Source organism: Ictidomys tridecemlineatus, chromosome 7, assembly GCF_052094955.1.
Source record: "Ictidomys tridecemlineatus isolate mIctTri1 chromosome 7, mIctTri1.hap1, whole genome shotgun sequence".
NCBI lineage: Eukaryota > Metazoa > Chordata > Mammalia > Rodentia > Sciuridae > Ictidomys > Ictidomys tridecemlineatus.
In genome coordinates, this window is record NC_135483.1 from 104,158,131 (window position 1) to 104,177,216 (window position 19,086).

Sequence of the window (19,086 nt, forward strand, 5' to 3'; positions counted from 1 at the left end):
CTCCTAAGTTGTTTTTGTTAGGTATTTTAGTCACAGCAACCAAAAGCTGAGCAACTTTCTTAATGATACTGGAGTGAGGATGAACCAGTCATCAGAAGATTAGGGAGAAGAGGGTTCTGGAGAGAATTGGAGTCAACAAACACAAAGTCCCAGAAGTAGAAAGAGCTTGAATTATTTGATGAATAGAAAAGATCAATGTTTATATCAGCACAATTCACAATAGCTAAACTGTGGAGCCGACCTAGATGTCCTTCAGTGGATGAATAGATAAAAAGAAACGTGGCATTTATACACAATGGAATATTACTCAGCACTAAAAAAAGAATAAGATTATGGCACCTGCAGGGAAATGGATGGCATTAGAGAAGATTATGCTAAGTGAAGTTAGCCAATCCCCAAAAAACAAATGCCGAATATTTTCTCTGATATAAGGGGGGTGACTCAAAGTGGGGTAGGGAGGGATAGCGTCGGAAGAAGATTACCTCTAGATAGGAAATGGGGGTGGGAAGGAAAGGGAGGGAGAAGGGGAAGAGCAAGGATGGTGGAAGGAGACGGTCATCATAATACAAAATACATGTATGAAGATGTGAATTTGGTGTCGACATACATTATAGACAAAGAGAGTTATGATAAATTGTGCTATAAAGGTGTATTAAGAATTGTAATGCAAAAAAAATGAGGTCCTAAAATATATAAACATTTGTGATTCAACAACACATGGATGGTGCTTGGAGACACAGGACTGGAGAGTCACTGAGAGTGTGAACACATAGAAAATTTAAGTGGTTATAGGAGTGAGCCCTGGAGCACTTCTATATTAATTGATGAAAGAATCAAGAAAAAGTCAACCAGAAGACTGAGACAGGGTGGCTAATACTGTAGGAGGAATAAAGGAAACAAAGTGTGGTCTCCAAGTACAGAAAATATATTATCTAGACAGACTAACCCACTTTGTCAAAAATGCCACTTATAAGTCAAATAAAGACCATGTGAAAACAAACAAGAATTAAACTTTATTTTTTTGCATAGCAAAATCCAGATGACCTTGGGTATGATGATGAATTTTTAAATACATACCCAAAGCACAATGAAATAAATGTGAAATTTTGACTTTATTAAATAGAAAAAATTCTATTTAGCAAATAACATTATTAAGAGAATCAAAAGACTGTGAGAGAATATTTACAAAATCACATATTGTATAAAAGATTCATACTCAAAACATATAAAGAATGCCTAAAATACAACCCAATTTAAAAAGTGCAAAAAAATAGACAAAAAAAATCTGAACACCTATCTCATTGAAGAACATACATGGATGATAAACAAGCCTATGAAAGAGATGGTCAATTTAATTTTTTCATTGGGAAATGCAATTTAACACAATGAGATATCACTAAACACCATTTAGAATAGCTAAAATTCAAAAACCTAACAATTCTTATTCATTGCTGTGAGAAAGCAGAATGGTAGAATTACTTTGGAAAACAATTGGACAGTTTTTCAGAAATTTCAGCAGAGTTTTACCACACAATCCAGAAATTATACTTACAGGTATTTACCAACTGAATTGAAAACTTATGACAACATAAAAATCTGTACAAGAATTTCATAACAGCTTTATTCATTATAACTGTAAACTAAAAATAACCAAGATATTCTTTAATAAGTGCATGGATAAAGTATGTTATATCTATGCAACAGATCAGTCAAAAATAACAAAAGAAATTAAATATTAAGCCATGAAAGACACGATTGACTCTTATGTACATATTGATAAATGTAAGAAGCTAGTTCTGAAAAAATTACACACCAAGTCATTCTAACATGACATTATAAAAAGGAAAAAATTATAGTAATAACAAAAAAAAAGTCAGTTGTTTTCCAGGAATTTGGGAGGAGAGAGGATGTATTTACTCAGAGTCATGAAATATGTTACTCCACTTTTCATTCCTGTGACCAAATCGGCTACAAAAAAAAAGGAGAAACAATTTACTTTGGCTCCTGATTTCAGAAGATTGAGTCCATGGTCAGCCAGCTGCATATTACTGTAGGCCTGAGGTAAGGAATAACATCATGGTGGACAGGTATGGTGGGAGACAGATGCTCTGTTCCTCTGTTTGGGAAGGAGAGAGAGAGAGAGGAGAGAGAGAGAGGAGAGAGAGAGAGAGAGAGAGAGAGAGAGAGAGAGAGAGAGAGAGAGAGAGAGAGAGAGATTGATTGAGAGGAAAGGGTCAGGGATATGATGAACCCTTCCAGGATGCTCCCCCATAACGTACTTCCTCCACCAGATCCCTCCTCCCAATAGTCCATTTAGCTATCAATGGATTAATCCACTGATGAAGCCAGAGCCCTTATGATCCAATCATTACCCCAAAGTCCCACCCCCAAACCTTGCTGCACTGGGGACCATGCTTTCAACACACAAGGATTGTGGAGGACAATCCATATCCAGACTGTAACAGGAATATTTTATATGTTAACTGAAATGGTAAATACATAACATTAAGCAGTTGTCAAAACCCAAAGGATTTCACACTTGAAGAGTGAAATCTTAATGTATGCAAATTTTTAAAAAATAGTGATTTAAGAGGTTAAGAGATCCCAGGATACAAATGCAGCCCATGACAAAAGACACTTCACTATCTTTTAAATGGTATAAAACAACTTTGCTAAAACGAGTGGGATAAAAGGTGCTGATCTAAGCAACTTTGGAAGTCAGGAGAATCTAAAGGCAAAAGAAATGTATAAAACAAAATACTGACTAATAAAGTTTTTCCCCGAGGAGGTGCAGGTTAATAATTCTATTATTGTTGTACATATGCAGTGAAACTGATCAAAGTAAAAGGATGAGGAATGCAGGGAGTCAGGTTTCTCACTGTTGGAGTGAGAGTTTACAGACGAGTCAGGGAAGGAGGCTAAGATGATCATGAGATAATGTATTAGAGCTAAAGAAACCATGGATTTGTGTTTAGCTTAATATAGATACACATGTTACATTTAGGAATAGTCTAGGTATGTGCATATACACAGCTTAGTATACACGTGTTTCCCTGTTCTGTCTAGAGGGATGAGGAGCTATGATCCCCAGGAGCAATGAGCACAGATCTTGGTCCTCCCCAGAACTTGGTTTCTGACACCATTCTCCAGTAAGAAGCAATAGGACTTCTTTAAAAACAGGCAGAGTCTAGGACAGGGACAGAAACATCCTATGGCACCTAAAAAAAAAAAAAAATTATAGGGCTAGAAAGTATGAAATGCATCCCCCCAACAAAACCCCGCAATAATGAGGATCTGTCAAAATATCACTTTCAAATGATTTATTTTTATTTTATGTGAATTTTACCTCAATAAATTATTTTTAAAGGTCAACACAAAAGATTCTTATGCTGATATAATTGTTTGGTGTCTTGAGTATGGTGTTGGATACCTGGACTTATACTTGAGCTAACATTGTATACAACATGTACACACACACACACACACACACACACACACACAACCTACATGCATATACACACACAAACACGCACAAGTAGAAGTAAAATGGAAAATACAAATAAGACCTGTAGGTTATATCATATCAATGTCCCAAAGATGTTACTTTAAATTGGGTAAAGAGTCAATATTCTCTATATATTGTTTCTTAAGTTGCATGTGAATCTATAATTATCTTAAAATTAAAAATTACATTTAAAAAAATCCCTCTTCCCATCTTTAATGACATCCACCCTAGATGCTGTTGAGAAACTGAGAGAGATGACCTGGTTACCATCTCTCCTGCCTTGAAGACCAAGTGGATCTCATTACTAATAGGGTCTCCAGGAACTGTAAGAAGCCTCCTGTGACTCACCACCTATTATACTGGTGCCTGTTCATTTGATGTGGCCACAATTTTTCTCAAGTTACCTGATTTAATACTTTTTTCTATGCTTGAGGATTAGCCTGGACTCAAGATTTATTTATTTTTTTCAGAGCCAAGTATTTTAATAGAGTTCAATATTACAGCTTAATACTGTCCATCTCAGCCAGAGTGACAACTCACACCATATTCACATTTGAACTGGGAGACATAAAGGAAGAATACAATTTTCTTACATTGTGCCAATTTCTCAACTAGGGAAAAATAAAGTACCAAGGGAATATTAGTTTGTTTTCCATTGATATACAAAATACCTGAGGCTTGGTGTTTTATAAAGAAAAAAAAGATTTGTTTAACACACAGTTTGGGAGGCTGAAAGTCCAAGATCAGGTGGCCCCATTAATTTGGCCTCTGGTGAGGGCCCCATTGGCCATATCACATCATGATGGCATAAGGCACAAGAGGGAGATATAGCACATGCTGAGACAGAAAGTCAGAGAGATTCAGGGGCCATACAACTTTTTTATATCAATTTGCTCTTTCAGGAACTAAACAGTGTCTCACTAGAACCATATCAACTGGGTTCCACTTCTTACATGTTTCACTACCTTGACATTGCCACACTAGGGAACAGGCTTCCAGCACATTAACTATTGAGCTACATGCTCAAACCATAGCAAGCAGCATTCATTTTTAGGCATAAATCTTTTTCTTCAGAGAAGTAAAAATGACTGGTTATTTCTTCTCAGCCTGTCTGCCTCTGCTTTGGAATGAATACAATGCATACCTAAGAGTGGAGGGCTATGTTAACTGCAGAGAGACCCTGCAGAGAGCACTTCCTCTCTCCTGACCTTACTTCTCTCATTTCCACTCTGTGAAAGTTAAATTGGTTCCTTCTGAAAGTCCCTCCCGTTCAAAAGCCCTGTGATTCTTCCTGTCTGTCATTATGAATCCTAGCTTAGTAATTTAACCCCAGTGAGCCCTAGACAATAGTGTATCCAGTTCTATAAAATACTAATGTAAATAACTGAAGCAAATAAAACTAGTAGGCTTTCTGGAATTTTGATAGGGATTGCACTGAATTTATGGAGCAGCTTAAAGAGAACTACTCTGGTACTTTTGAATGTTTTCACCCATGTACAATATACATCTCTGTACATCTTTAGATTTTCAGTTTCCCTGAGCAATGTCTTATAGTTGTCAGGGTACAGGTCTAGCATTTCTTATCATATTTGTCTCAAAGCACTTGATTTCCTATAATTCAAAGATATTTTATTTCAGTTTTGACTGTTCATTGCCAGCCGATAGCCGTGTGATTCAGTTTTGTTCTTGTATCCTACATATTTGCTGAACTCATCCTTTACTTCTTCTTATCTGCCATTTATTTTGTTTGCATGCCTCATTGCCCTACCATGAACTACCTAGGTCTGAGAAGCTTTTCCCCTCTGACTTCTCTCAAAAAGGAATTGGCTCCCCAACTAGAGATTTGGGGCTATCTCCCCTAAGAGCAGAAATGAAGAGTGCCCTTCAAGTCAATGAGAATTTCACCAAGGGCTTTTGCAGGGATGCAAGAGGGACTCTGGCGATCTCTTCCTCTCACAGTCGACTTTTAAGCACTGACTAAGGATGAATGGTACTTACAGCACAGGCCCCTAGACCAGCTCAGGCATATGAAGACATCTGTTGGGGCTCTGAGGTTTAATTCAAAGATAAATATAGGGTCCCTGCAGCCCAGATTATGAGTCTATAACAACCCCTGCAAGGGCTCTTTACTTTAACATTTTATTAGGATAACAATGAGAACTGTGAATTATTAAGCCTGTACATAACATGAAAATTATGCAGAATTTACCCTATGCAATTGCTTTATCCTGGTTTTCCAATCAGGCTCCGTGAATGTTACTCCATACCATATGGCTTTCCTGGCATTTAGGAAGTAGCTCATTTAGAAAACGGACATCTTCTCCATGGCCACCACCTCCAGAAGCCTCCATTGACATCCAAAAAATGCTCTCTCTCATACAAAAGTCAAAGCCTAAGCATTTTCATACTTCAACCCTGGAGCCAGAACATGGAGGCTCATCCTGATGTCCTAGGGCTTCCCCAAGCCTTCTTGAATGCAAACAGATGCAGAACTTTGCTGCTGCCAGTATAGTCTGGATTGCACATTGGCTCAGATCACAGAAGTAGCTCCTGAGGCTGTGAAGGGACATTCTTTCATTCAGGATGTCCTCAGCCCCAGGAGCTCCCTGCCCAAACGTACCTGATGGATGTAGGGTTCACCTGTAGCCTCATTTTAGAACTCCTGCTTTCTTTTCTCCTCACTCAGTCCTCTCCTGAAAGCACTGTACACTGAGGTTAGAGGCAGCAGGCAGTAAGGACAGTCTAACTTACAATAAAAATGTTTGCTTTTCTGTTGAGCTGAACGTCTCCTCTGGCTGCACACAACGAGGAATTATTCTATAATTATTTTGTGCTTAGTATAGATTAATCTACACAGAGATTTCCCATTGCAATGTCTTTTCTTCCTCTATTAAAAGTACATAAAGCTTATTTTCCTCTTTAAATCGACTAGAAAGGTAAAGAATTAACAAGTAAAGCAAGCTATTCAACATAAGGGTCTCAGTGTCTCCATCTTTAAAATGGAATCATTAACTCCAACCTGAGAGGAGGTGGAGTGGTTGCCAGAGTGGCCAGCAGATGGTGTGTGAGTACTCAGAATCTCATTTCTGCTTTTACCTGTGTGGTCTTGCAGAATCCTCACTCAGTATCTCTTCCTCTGGGCCATGCTGATCTCCCTGGCTCTCCATCAATGGTTCAGCAGATGCTTGACTCACAGGAGGAGCTTTGGAACTTTGTGAGACATTGGGGGTTATTATCAGCATGATGGGGAGGGCACTTCTGCAATACACAGAAGGCTTCCAACTCTAATTTGAATATGCTACCAGACATTCACTCACATTGGTGATAGACCTGTTTATGATTTAAACATCATGTCACATAAACACAAAGTGTATTTCCCCAGTTTCATATACAATTCAAACTGCAATAATTGTGAGACTCAGAGGAAGATTGGCTTCTTTACCAAGCATTGCTCTTCTGGGAAAATCCCATTTCAACACCAGTGCCCTTCCACGGGTGTGAATCATCTTCAGCCCAAACCCCCCAGGCACATCTGCACCTGTGATTTCCACGTGACTCCCCTGAATAAATAACTTCTGCATGTATAAGTATAGCTCTGCACTCTTACTCCAAAATATCAAAGAAAAGTCTTCAACAAAATTACTGCCTTCTTTCTCTCCATCCACACTTATTCATTTTAAGTGGATGCAAACATCTGATTACTTCATTATGTTTTTTAATAAAGTCAGACCTGAATGAACATTTACATGTTATGACAAATAGCATTTTACTTTAGATTACTTTCCTTTTGTTTCTCCCTTTTCACTGTATTATGACCAAAGCCTCATTGTCTTTATAAAAAATCATGTGTATAAATAAGTGATGCTACCCCTAAGTGTCTTCTCAATGTAGTAAAGAAAATGTTATAAAATATTTTATACAAAGGGTATTGGTTCTGACAGGGTGGAGAAGCACTGTCCCGTATTACTTAATCCCCCCAATTATTCTGCTCTGGAGAAAATTCCTTTGATAAATGAAGGTTGGTATTAGATATTGATAGGAGATAAACTAACTTAGGGCTGAGGAGATTATGTGAACTAGACACACATTAAATATTTAGCTGCAGTAGAACAGCCGTGCCAGGGTCAGCCTTAGGTCTTGGGTACCTAGTGAGATCACAATTCCGCCCACCAGATGTCAGGTGTCAATTCACAAGCAGAAGCAAGACCTAATTTAGCAAGATTTTTTGGTTTCACTTTACAGCTGAATATTGAATCGGCTTCCAAAAGGGTAAACTATTGTTTGGGTGAATAGAGCAGTTGTCTCAAAGGTCATGCCCCTTCCCTCCTGATCATCTAATTGATGCTCAAGATGGATTGAAATGAGGATCATGAAACAAATGTATGCGGGATTGCACAAATACGGAAGGTCGTCAGGGCAAGAGGGAAGCCTGGCTGAGTTCAGTTAATACCTCTTTCATGGGCACCCACAGCCACTTAAAGCTGTGCAGTCTGAAGAGGCATGACCTAGCTCCTGATAGGAGCCCTCCCCTCCTGTCTGGAACCCTGCTTCTGCAGGTCACAAATCCTGACGCTGCAGGAGAGATGGGAGTTGGACGCACGCACCCAGGTGCAGGACCCTTCATCCATCACAAAAGGAAGCCACCTATTGGATCCTGGACAACCTTCCACTTAAAGCTGGAAGTAGGTCTTAGGTACCTAGTGAGCAAGGGCAGGCTTTAGTCCTCCTTGAGGATCTACAGATTTTGCATTGCTACTGCCACAATACCTGGAAAGAACAACTTAGAGGAGGAAAAGTATGTTTTGGCTCACAGTTTCAGAGGCCTCAGTCTGTGATGGCCCACTCTATTGCTCTGGGCCCAAGATGAAGCAGAATACTGTGGCAGAGGAAAGCAGCTCAGGACATGACAGCCAAGGAGCAGAGAGAAAACTCTGCTCCCCAGGAACAAAATATAAACCCACAAGGCAGGACTCCAGTGACCTACTTCCTGCAGCCACATCCTACCTACTGCAGTCACCACACAGTTAATTCATTCAAGTGGATTAATCCACTGATTAGGTTATACTTCTCATAATCTATTTTAACTCTGAACTTTCTTACATTGTCTCACACCTGAGTTTTTTGCAGGGCAACTATTATGGAAACCATAACAATCAGTTCATTTATTCAGTAGTTATGTTTGGGGGCAACCAGACTTGCCTGGTGCTGGAAATAGATGGTGCACAAAGCAGACATGGCACCTGCTCTCAGAGAGCCACCATCTGGCAGAACGCAGACACTGGGTAAAGGAATAGCCATATAAACAGTGTGCAATTATAATAGGACTTGAGCACTCTTCAGTATGGAATGGGATGGGAGGGGGCATCAAGAAAGGCTTCCTTGGGAAGCAGTGCTTGAGCAAACAGTTAAGTAGAACTTAACTCTGAGAAAAGGAAGGAGCGCAGGGGGAAGAGGATGATCTGGAGATGAGGGTTGAAGCATGTGCCAAGGCCCTCTGGTAGGTAGGACAGCACCAGATCCAGTTGTCTTGCAGACCAGTGCAGAGGAATGAGGAACATGGGGGAAAGTGAGACTGGACAGAAGGGTGCAGCCCATGCAAGTTTTAGAGTCAAGTTAAGAGACTTTATTTTAAGAATGATGGAAAGTCATGCCAATATGTTATACCAGGGAGACTTATTGACAGTCTCACATTTTGGAGCAATCATCCTGGCTGCAGACTAGAGAAAGAAGGATAGGGTCCCACAGCATGGAGTCAGCATCCTTCCCTGTTCTGGAGGATGGAGGATCTGTTAAATTCTGATTAAGCCACTTGCCCTGGATTGGGGAGCAAAGAATCAGGCTCATTAATGCCCTTCAGATGAGTGAGTAAACCCTGAAGGTATTAGCCCTACCTTTCACCTGGACACCGGGAAGGTGTCATGCTAGGCAGAAAGGATTTCTCTGCAGAAAGTGGTGGTTTCAGGCTTTTCTGAAGACCTCCGGGTTATCTGTCTCAACCTGTTGCCTGCCTTGCAGATGTCAAGCTGCATGGGAATAGGCAATGTGGAAACTAGTGTCCAGCCCACATGCTGGCCAAGTCAGAGGACACACCTTCCTGGCCTCTGCAGGTTTGTCCAAGTAGACCCAAGACTGAGACACAGCTAGTGGGAAACTTACACATTCTATAACTTTAAAAATACCCAGGACCAAGAAAAGGGCTGCCATCAGTAATCAGAGCAGAGTGGTCACCCCCACAGGCTGGACAAAGCTGTTCACCACTTACTCACTGTGTGACCTTGGGCAATCTAAATTCTCCAAGCCTCAATGTTCCACATCTAGAAGAGAGAGCATGATAGTACCTACCTCACAACACTGTGTCATGATAAGTCAGAATCCCTAAAAACTACCTGGCACCTTAAACCTACCCCATAAATCTTCCCTGTGTGTTTTTTTGCTACAGTGGATAGCTGGAGATGAATATTATTATCCTAATGGTGCATTTGAAGCTTAGAAAAGTCAATTAATGGGCTGAAGGTCACCAACTTGCTAGAGACATAACCATAGGCAACAAGGGCCCCCATCTTCACTGTCAATCACATCAGCTGCTGCTTAGGCACGGCCAAGAAACCAACCCAGGGCACACACACACAGCATGCTGCAGCTGGGGCAGAGAAGGAGCCTCCTAGCACAAGGTTCCACCAGCCAGGCCACCCTCCTTCCTGGACTTCTAAAATACACACAAGTCCCCATCATTAAAACAGGAAGTGGGACCCTGATCTCCTCCACTCTCACCACACCACAACCAGCTTAGAGTTGTGCCAGGGTCATGTGCCCTCCAGAGCATCGCTTATGTTCTCACTTGGTGACCTCTCTCTGAGTTTCTCCAGGAGAAACCCTGTGCTCATCTGCCTGGTGGCCATGATTTTGCCTCTTAGACCCAAAGGCCATCAGCGATCATCTAGTATGCTTGCCACTCTTGAGAGTCTGTGGGTATTAACACTTTGATCTCATTGTAACTCTGAGAAGAGACTTCATTGTCACGTTGCAGATGGAGAAACTAAGGTCTCCCTTGACTAGAGAGATTAAGTATTTATCCACAGACACACAGCTACTAAGTGGCAGTATTGAATTCCATTCCAGGCAGTCTGCACTTAAAGCTAAGATTATTTTTAATAATGTCAAGTTTATAGAAAAGCTGAAAACATTGTTGCCAAGGACCTCTATAAAATAATTAACATTTTACCAATTTTTGATTATCATTCTCCATCTCTGACAGCTATTTGAATATTTGAAAATGTTACTCACATGTTCCTTTTACCTCCAAATGGTGCAGCATGGAAATCCTAAGAAAAATTACATTTATTTCCACATCCAAATTGCAATTACATGAATCAGGAAATTTAACCTTGATAGAATAATATTATTTACCTCTTTCTTAATGATGTTTTTCTTAGCTACTATTTTTGGGGATGCAAAATGTTTTGTGGGGCTAGAATTGTAGCTCAGCTGTAGAGTACTCGCCTAGGACAGATGGGACTCGGGTTCGATTCTCAGCACCACATAAAAATAAAGGCATTGTGTTGTGTCCATCTACAAAAAAAGATTCATTCATATTCTCTCTCTCTCTTTCTCTCTCTCTCCTTAAAAAATGTTTTGTGCCTCCTTTAATATGGGTTAGTTTTTTGGCCTTTTTTTATTGCATTGAAATTTTAAGAGTGCAGAGCTTTGTCTTTTTATTTTTTTTCAGAATTTCTCAATTTCTTCGATGTTTTCTCACAACTAGGTTTAGATTGTGCCTTTTGGATTGGAATACCCAGAAGTGATATGTTCTCCAAACATTATTTCAGGAGGCTCATGATGTTAATTTGTTCCATTTCTACTGATATAAACTTTGATCACATGGCTCTGTTTTCTCCACAATACAGTTACTTTTCCTCCCTCTGTAATTAACAAATCTGTGGAGAGATACTTTGAAAGGATGTAAATCGTCTGTTGTCATCAAACTTTCAACCACAGCCTTAGCATCGCTTGATGCTTCTGACCTGAATCTAGCGGTGCCCCAGCGGGGTACAAGTAGCTTCCAGCTCTGTCATTACTTCTGTGTTTATTAGTGGGTGTTCTCTTCCTCCTTATTTACTAACAGTAGGGCTCATGGATCCTTAATTTTTTCATCTGTTATCATCTATCACTATTATTTATTTATTTTGTTACTGGGGATTGAATTCAGGGGCATTCGACCACTGAGCCACATCCCCATCCCCTTTTTGTATTTTATTTAGAGACAGGGTATAGCTGAGTTGCTTAGTGCCTTCCTTTTGCTGAGGTTGGCTTTGAACTCAAAATCCTCCTGTTTCAGCCTCCCAAGCTACTGGGATTACAGACATGCTCCACTGCAACCCAGCACTATTATTTATTTTGATACTTAAATCATCCCAGGTATGGCCAACCGGCATCTCCTTCTGTTTCCTTGGTTCTTAAAACTCTGGGAGCACTCTCTATTCTGCACAAAAGTTCCAGACCACATTTCCCCCAGCAGCCTTGGTTTCATCCAGTTGACATAGAATTTAGAACCCAAGGTCTGAGCACAGGGTGTTCATTACGGCTGGTGTCTCATCCCTTCCAGGCTTGTGCTTGAGCTTGTGCTGCTCACTATTGGGCAACCCTGCCCCTCGTGCAACTGCTCAGGTCTCTCTTCATAGAACACCTCAACCTCAGGCAGTCAAACCTGTGCAAAACTATTGAGACTTGCATTTGGAGTTCTGTTCCTGGATTGGTTCTCTCTGGCTCTTATCAATCTTCTTTGTCCTACTTCCAAAGTATGCTACTCTGTGACACTAACCAGCCCACCATTACATCCTGAAATGCAACCAAAGCTATGCCTCTAAGCATCGGTGGGCTCATTCATTAAGAGCTACCTACCTCATCATTAAGAAGACATATTCCCATTTTGCAGTAGGATTGAGAGAGGGCAGCAGAGAGAATCAGTAGATGAATGCTGAGTTGTGGCTTCACGTGGTGGTGGCAGCCTTCCATCTTAGGGGCCTCCATTGAAACCTCTCTGAGGATTAGTGCTTATTATAGAGGGGTATGTGTGTTTGTGTGTTCCAATAATTTGACCCTCACTGGGTGGGGAGCCCTTGACAGGGGTGAGAACTGGAGTTGCAAACCTCCCACTGCACCAGCACACCAGGTCTACCACCATAGCTAATAGGGTCTAAGTCTGGGTCTGCATTGTCCAACAGAGTCGTCACCAGCCTCAGATAGCTACGGACATCCTACTAGATTTCACTGTGGCTCAGTCCTACTACCAACATTTCAAGAGTTCTGCACAGGTATAAAAGTTTCCAGCAAGTACAGAAACTTCCATGAAACTGTACAACTCCAGGCTGAATTATGCTGGTGGATGGGAAGACCAGAAGCCCCAAAGCAGGAACCTCCTGATAAGGCCTGGAAGCCACATCACCTGGCAGAGCAAAGCCCCCTCACGACTTCCTCTCTTAGTACTGGGCACATATAGTGGGAAACACTGTAGGGAGGGACGGCCTGCAATATAAGCCTCATATGGAGGGATTCAGAATAGAGAGAAGACCTGCAGCATGTCAAGACCACCCAGAACCAGAGCTCAGAGCTGGGGAGTCTGGGAGGGATGTGGGCCTGGGATGGTGTCCCAGGGGCACTGGCCAAACAATGCTACGTCCTTCAGCTCCTAACTTCAGTGTCACAGGGTGTCTTCTCTGCTGCCCTGTTCAAAGCAGCAGTCCTGGCTAGCCCTCACACTTTAACCCTCTGTATAGTCAAATGATAAATATGTGTTGAATGACTGAATGTAATATTTGTGTTATGTTCTTGTAAGTTTCAGGCCAACTCTTATAAAGAAAAATGGAAGTACCCAAGTGAGTTCTCTTTGAGGATAAAATATTACATATCTCATCACTAACAATACTAAACAAAGTCCTCAGATGGACCATTTTCTCTCTCTCCCCACCTGCCCCCATGCAATTCACACACACACACACACACACACACACACACACACGCACACACACACACACACACACACGCACGCACACACACACACACACACACACACACACACACACACAGTGTTACCTGACTTACCATGTGCTGTTCCCTGCCCCCAGGATGTCCTTCTCCCTAAACCTTACTTCCTCTTCAACCCTCATGTACATGCTGTCTTCCTTACAAGATCAGCCTTGACCCCCAAGCTGACCCAGGTTCCAGGATACCCAGGCCCTGTCCTAGGAGCCACAGGGCCACTTAGAATCCTCCGGTAACACTTCTATTCTCCTTTCCCAATTTGAGCTTTTTGAAACTTGGATTGTTTCTTATTCATAGGTCTTTGTTAAACCTATTCTAAGTCTAAAAAAATTTTTGTTTTTCTGGAGCCTTCTCAATAGCACCCCCACAACAGGGTATTAGTTAAGTTGGCCATTTGGATCTATGCAAAAACTGAGTGGCTGTGGGCGTACCATAAGTTCTTCTTCCTCTGATCTCATACCATTTTCTTGGCTCCCACAATGTCCTAGGACCAGCTTTGGACAAAGCCAAACCAGTTATTTACCACGTCTCAACACTATTCTTTCTTTACTCATTCAGTTGATGATAGCTACCACTGTAAAGGGCTTTTATAGTAACATTACTTATAACATTGCCTATTATAGTAACGTTACTTATTCCTAACAAAAGTAATAAATATACTTGTGTCTGCTTCTTTGTCTCCCAGCTAATTGTTAGGTTAAAAATAAATACGCAACACATAGTATTGCTTTTTACAGAATATTAAGGCCTGAGATCTTTATCGATTTCATTCATTCACTTGTTAAACATATGTAAGACCCACAGTTATTGTTCTAGCAATAATTATATGAGTAATACAGAGACAATCCATCATGAATCTTGCAAACATGTGGCTGGTTATCTGGAGAGATAAAGTACCGTATTTCACCACATGATTGTTGCAGATTTTATGCCTTTTTATATTTGATTTTTGCAAAAACATGTGAGGTGTGACCCTATGTGAAGGTTTTATTTTTAAAAATTGTGGTGGTATTACTTAAAAATCACATTACTAATCTGTGTGTGGTACAAGATTAGGATACATGAAATACTCATGAATATACCTTGATGTGGTGGCAATGATTATATGGTGAAATGCTGTATATAAAAGTAACATAAATAAAATCAGGGTATAACATAGAAGTGTTTGAGAAAAGACCATTTCTCATGGAGAGGATCTGTTTGTTAAAGAGCTTCAAAAGTAGAGACACTAGCATAAACATGGATACTTATTCAAAGGGAAGAATGAGAAGTTTATTTCAATTGCCAGGGCATTAGAAATACTTAAAATATTCAGAAGGATCCATTTGTCCACTGGCTTTCCTTTAAGCAATCACACAAGTATCTGCCTGGTCCCCTCCCCTCAGCCAGCCACATCACCCACTCACATCCTGGCTCAACATGAGCCACGGTGCAGAGATAGGAGAGAGTGACTCCAAATTTTCTAGGAAAGGAAGGAGGTGAAGGGAGAAGGTGGAATTTGGAAAAAAAGCTTCCCCTCCATATTCTAACACATCTCTTTACTGAAACAATCTCAGGAATAAACCTTCTGCCTTTTAGTAAACTGAGATAAGAATATCAATTTGCTTCTGTTATAGTTTGGGTTTGTGGTGTCCCCCAAAATCTCATGTTTGAGACAATGCAAGGAAGAGGTGAAACAATTGGGTTATGAGAGTCTTAACCTAATCAGTGCATTAATCCACAATGGATTAATTTAATGGTAACCTAGTAGGTAGGTAGGGTGTGGCTCGAGGAGGTGAGTCACAGGGGCCAGGCGCCTTTAGGGTTTATATTTTATCTCTGATGAATGGAGTTTACTCTCTGCTTCCTCCTGGCTCTCAGGTCCGAGATGCTTCCTCTACCACTCTCTCCCACCATGATGTTCCACCTTACCTCAGGCCAAGAGCAATGGAGTTGCCCATCTATGGACTGAGATCTCTGAAATCATGAGCACTACATAAACTTTTCCTCCTCTATGTGTTCTTGTGAGGTCTATTGATCACAGTGTCAGAAAAACCTTCTAAAACAACCCCCCAAAGATTAAAAAAAAATGTTCCTGCCACCTTGATGCAATTTTTGGAGCTAAACACTGAAAGCAGTTTTATAAATTTAATTTCTAATCCAACATAATATTAAAGGCATATGTTGTTGTGAAATAACATTCAAGATGTAGCCTTAAAAATAACAGTAAATCACTCCGTTGTTAAAAATTAGTAAATAAGTAAGTAGGTATGCTACATTAACAGCTCCTAATGAGAGCATAGATAAATAAAGCAGTAGACTAATAAAAATAGTAAGAAGAACACACTCTGATGTTTTTGCTTCTGGTTAGACATGGTTCATTAAAAATATAATTAGCATTGTAAATAATCTTGTTTCTGCACTAAGTTTTTGCTTTTTGCCACTGTGGTTTCTCTGTTCACCTCCACATACTGGGGCTGAGGTGAATTCTTCTACATCTTTGTTTACTTGCCTTGTCCTGTTGAATAATTCACTGCTTGATGCAGGAGTCTCCAGGAGCTGCAGAGCAGAGCTGAGAGCTGGGGGAAGTTGTGAAACCCAGAAGTGCCAACTTTTTGCTTTTAATTAAAGTTTCTGCCCATAACTGATCCCATGCACTAGCCAGAGGACCAGCCCCTCCCTGACACTCTACCTGAACACAAACAGCCTTACAAGCCACAGAGCTGCCTCTCCACTATCCTCATGCTCCCACTTCAGCTAGTGAAAATGGCTTATAAATTATAACAATTTATACAGAGCCCTGTTGACAAACAGCACAGCCTGTCAAAAGTTAAATAAATAAGTGAACAAAAAAATTATGAAGGGTACGCCAAGCCCCGAGTCTCCCTGACTGCATATGCAAAATGAAAGGAGTGTTAAGAGGAACTGGGGGATGCGTCTTTTACATCTCAGCTAAACCCACAGGAATGCACTTGAACGTGTACATCTCTCCCCCAAACTGGTGGGTCAGAGAGCGGTCAAATGCATCTTCCAGACACTTTCAGCCCCAGAGTGTAAAAATCACACTTGCATTGAATCAACAGTCACTGCCTGCTAGTTAAGAGCCAAGTCCTGTACTAGGATGCAAAAATGAGTCACACACAGGCCTTTCCTCTAGGAATTCATAGCCTATGCAGGAAGAAACAAGAAAATAGACAAGTTCCAAACACAGGGGGATATTGTGGGGCCAGGAAAATATAGAGGAAGTCTTGAAGCAGAGACAGGCTCCTCCCACTGAGTGGAATCATAGAGACGGGGTAGAACATTCTGGGCTAAATGTATGGCACCAGTAAAGGCCCAGAGGTGAGAAGTGGCCTGACTAAGGGAGAACATAAGGTCCATTCCCTTAAACTCTGGAGCCCAGACAGGGAGAGGAAAGGGAAGTCAAAGGCCAGGTCACGGATAAGCCTCCTCCAGGCTTAAACCATTGCAGCGGGCAGCAGAACCAATGCAGCAATCGTAAAAGCCCAATTCACAGGGACTGATGGCACAGGCCACCTGATCACAGTGTCCTTGGGAAAGAAACAAAAGCAAAGCCTAGTAAATTGCCATCAGATCTATATGAACAGAACTCTAGGCCCAACCAACAAAGTCTGACCAAAACAGAAGGTGAACCAATCCACCAGTTCCTGGGCAAGCTGAGTTAAATAATCCAGAGCCCTTTAAATGAAGTGGACTTAAATGCAATTTGAATGATGCAGAGGTCAGGTCTCCTAAAGGAAAAAAAAAAATTTGTCAAAAATTTGCACTGTTAATTTTTCTTCCAGACCCCCCACAAAGGAAGCTACAGCCTTTCACTGGGGTAACTGTGCATTGAGGAAAAGGAAATAGGCCTTTCAGGGGTTACTGGAAACTGGCTCTGAAATGATAGTAATTCCAGAAGACCCCAAAGATCCCTGTGGCCCTTTAATCAGAGTACAGGCTTATGGAAGTCAGGTGATTGATAGAGATTTAGCTCAGGTCCATCCCACAGCACCCTGGGATTATTGCGCCAGTTCAGGAAGGCTTGATTGCATATGCATATTCAGCAACCCACAGAATCAGGTTCCCTAAACTATGGAGTGACTGCTATTATGGTGGTAAAAAACAAGTGGAAGCATTGCAACTGCCTTTACCTTCAAAATAGCAAACCAGTAGCAATTTCACACTCCTGGAGAGGACATGGGACATACAGAGGTGATGATTCTTACCATATTCTTGTTAAACTCGCCCATTTGGCCTGTGTGGAAGACAGATCCAAGAGGATGACCATGGATTACCATCAGTTTGACCAGGTGGTAACTCCAGTTACAACTGTGATTCCAGATGCAATTTTGTTGCTAAGGTAAAACAAACACATCCCTTCAGACCAGCTCTTCAGCTCTTCATCTGGCAAATACTTTGTTGCCTCTTTACACATTAGTCAGGACCAGCAGAAGCAGTTTGCTTTTAGCTGTCAAGACCAGGAATGCACCTTCACTGTTCTCCAGTCTTATCTCATGGTTGAGACTGCAGGGATTGGTCACCCTTTTCTTCAAAAAGGACATAAGATTAGTCCATTACATTGATGGCATTGCGCTGATTGGACCTAATGAACAAGAAGCACATTGGTAAAACATTTATGTGATAGAGAGTGAAAAATAAATCCCACAAAATTCAATGTCCTTCCATTTCTGTATGATTTGTTGGAAGTCCAGTGATTTAGGGTGCATTGAGACAACCCATGAATGTGAAGGGCATATCGCTGTATCCAGTCCTTCCAGCAACAAAACAAGAGGTGCAATACCTAATGAATTGTGGAGGACTTGAATTTTGGAGGCAACATGTTCCCCATTTGAGTAAGTTACTCCATTACATTTACTGAATACCCCCCCCCAAAACCTACTCGTTTTGAGTAGAGCCCAGGACAAGAGAAGGCTCTACAATAGGTCCATGCTGTTGTTAAAAATTCTCTGCCAGGGGGCATGGTGGCACATACCTATAATCCCAGTGACTCTGGAGGCAGAGGCAGGAGGATCTGTAGTTCACAACCAGCCTCAGAAACTTAGCAAGGCCCTAAGAAACTTACTGAGACCCTGTCTCAAAATAATATATAAAAAGGGTTAGGGATGTAGCTCAGTAGTTAAGCACCCCAGGTTCAATCCCTGGTACCAAAACAAAACATTTCAGCCACTTGGGCCACATGTTTCAGTTTGAGGTGTCAGGAACCAAAAATTTACACTGTTAAAGAGATGCTATTTGGGCCCTTTGGCATATCCCATACATGAGTACCTTAGGATTTGGGAGCAAAACCTTGAAAATATCTACAGAAAACTACTCTCCTTTTGATAAAGACTTCCTGGCCTACTCCTGGATCTTAATGGAGATCGAAGGCTTTACCATGAACCACCAAGCTACATGTCACTGGTCACGAACTGGTACTGTTTGTCCCATCTAGCTATAGCATTGCATATGCACAGTAGGACCCCCTACCAACAGGAAGTAGCTAAAGAGATCTGGCACCTTATCTCTTGCCTTACCTTGATCATACCTGCTCATGGGCAAGG

At 41.2% G+C, this 19,086-nt stretch overlaps 1 long non-coding RNA gene across 2 annotated transcripts in view; it reads right to left on the reverse strand.

The window, feature by feature from the left end:
* Window positions 1-990: 990 nt before the first annotated feature.
* LOC110597502 (uncharacterized) overlaps window positions 991-19,086 on the reverse strand; it is a 31,563-nt gene continuing 13,467 nt past the window's right edge. Inside the window, exons 2-4 of one of the 2 annotated variants that reach the window (XR_013424046.1) lie at window positions 17,752-18,128; window positions 6,602-17,274; window positions 991-2,116 (exon numbers count right to left, since the gene is read on the reverse strand). This is a non-coding gene — a long non-coding RNA (uncharacterized LOC110597502). Of the gene's footprint in view, window positions 3,219-6,601; window positions 17,275-17,751; window positions 18,129-19,086 lie in introns of both variants that reach the window. The other variant, XR_013424045.1, reaches the window with a different exon arrangement.